The sequence below is a fragment of the Sinocyclocheilus grahami genome, unplaced genomic scaffold, assembly GCF_001515645.1.
Source record: "Sinocyclocheilus grahami isolate Dianchi unplaced genomic scaffold, SAMN03320097.WGS_v1.1 scaffold1943.1, whole genome shotgun sequence".
Lineage (NCBI taxonomy): Eukaryota > Metazoa > Chordata > Actinopteri > Cypriniformes > Cyprinidae > Sinocyclocheilus > Sinocyclocheilus grahami.
Genome location: NW_015507122.1, coordinates 18,537 through 20,634, shown reverse-complemented (window position 1 = coordinate 20,634; position 2,098 = coordinate 18,537).

Sequence of the window (2,098 nt, the reverse complement as noted above, 5' to 3'; positions counted from 1 at the left end):
AGATTCCAAAAATCAAGTGCTCATAATTAGAGTATATTACATTTTTAAAACGCTCATAATCAGATTACTGTTACTTTTTTATGGATTACATTATTACATATTATTCACACAATGGCAGTAAATCCATCATAATTTATTGATTCTCCATAAATCATATTTTTTTTCTCTCTCTCTCTCTTTTAACATTTCCTCTCTAAAAACCTACTTTGTGTCATATACTTAGTTTTGTCTATATTCACAATATAGAAAGGTCATGTGAATGTCATGTAAATCAGTTTTCAAACCATGCTTCTGAATTTGGGTGAAAAAGCGCCTCTCAAGCAATTAGACCATGTATGACACACATAATAATGCAAGTTATTAAATACTGGTGATGTGTAGCTGTGAAACACTATAGCAGTCGTCATCATATGCAGAAGGACCTTAACTGTTGAATTGAGAAGTCTGACCTGAAAGAGTTTGGCTGTGGACAAAACAAATAACATATTTCTGTTTTTAGTGTTCAAATGATTTATTTTACATGTTTATGATTTAAATAATGATTAGCTTTTTAATCAACTCACAAACCCACTGCAGTTCTTACATTAAGCCCAGTTTAGGAAAACCTGAATTAATATAATTTTTAATGCATTTTATGATGATGATCAACATTTTTAAATATATTTTCTTTCTATTTGCTTTTTTACATCAATATAGTACGTTTAAAGGTAAGTTTAAAACAAGTTAGATAAAACCGTTATCTAAAAAGAAGTCAGAATACATTACCTAAAATGAATTCCGCTACACTCTCAAAAGGGTGTGTTAATTAATAACACATTTTTTGTGTTATGGCTATTTTAACACATTTTGTGTAATTTTAAGTTGATCATGTGTAAAAAGAAAAAGAAAGAGAGAGAGAGAAACAACACAGTGTCCAACACAATATGTGTTAACTATCATCCAATCACATTGCTGCTACGTCACTCCGCGCGGCAAGAAGCAAGTTCGCGCCTCTTTTTCCATCGGCGGAAGACTTGGACGCACACGTCAGGTATTTTCGATTTATTTGTTATTAGAAATTGTCAAATGCATTTTATTATTGTTATTTTTTAGACGGTCAATTGTGCGTTTAGTTAGCGACCTCTCGTGCTTACGGGTATTTTCCGTAGACTAGAGAGGCGGTGTTGAACAAGACTGCAACCGCGTCTGATAGTTAACGTTAGTGCTTCACAAATTATTTGTATTTCTCTTCGTACACTTTGGTAAGTTTGTCCATCACTTTCTGGAGAGAACTAATTTTTAACGAGTTTTGTTTTTCTTTGTTTGATTTGTTGCAAATAACATGACGTCTGATAAAACGCTGCAGCTAACGTTAGGCAGGATTCTCGTTAACGAGTTTGACAAAGCGGTCCGTTACTACTTTCATTGCTATCTGTCGCCTCTCTTTCTTTAAACAACAGAATGTATTGATGTTTTGTTAAATGCCCTTAAATAATAACATGATTTATCAAGGTAACGGTTAAAATTTGATTGACTTCGACATTAGAGTACGTCTCCATCTCAAAAAGAATGTTAATTTGACTGTTTTAACACAGTTTGTGTCATTTTGTGTACGTAATTGACACAAATTGTGTAATAATAACACATTGGTGTGTAAAAAAATAGCAGGAATAACACATGGTTGAGTTAAAAGGAGAGGGGGGGTGATTTTGAAAAGTTTTATGAAATGTTTTTAATATGACGGAAACTGTATTTAACGTGATCACAATTTAATAAAAACATTGTACGTTAGGCCTGTTAATTGTAATGATTTCATTTCCACGGTTATTCAAACAACGAATAAATTATATAGAGTAGCTAAGCGAGCAAAGAACACAACGAAGCTTTTTGAAACTCCGAATCATTTAAACTATTGTGTCGCAAAATGATTCACTGTTTCGAAGCGCTCCAATCGGATCGCGTTTCACGGATCATTTGATTCAGATCGGGACTTCAAAGCGTGTATAGCGAATCATTGAAAATGGCCGACTGGTTTTCGGAGATCAAAATATTGCTTTAGGTTTATCTAGGAGGTTTATCTAGCTTATGCTAGCTTGATGTTTTCGTAAATAAATAGATA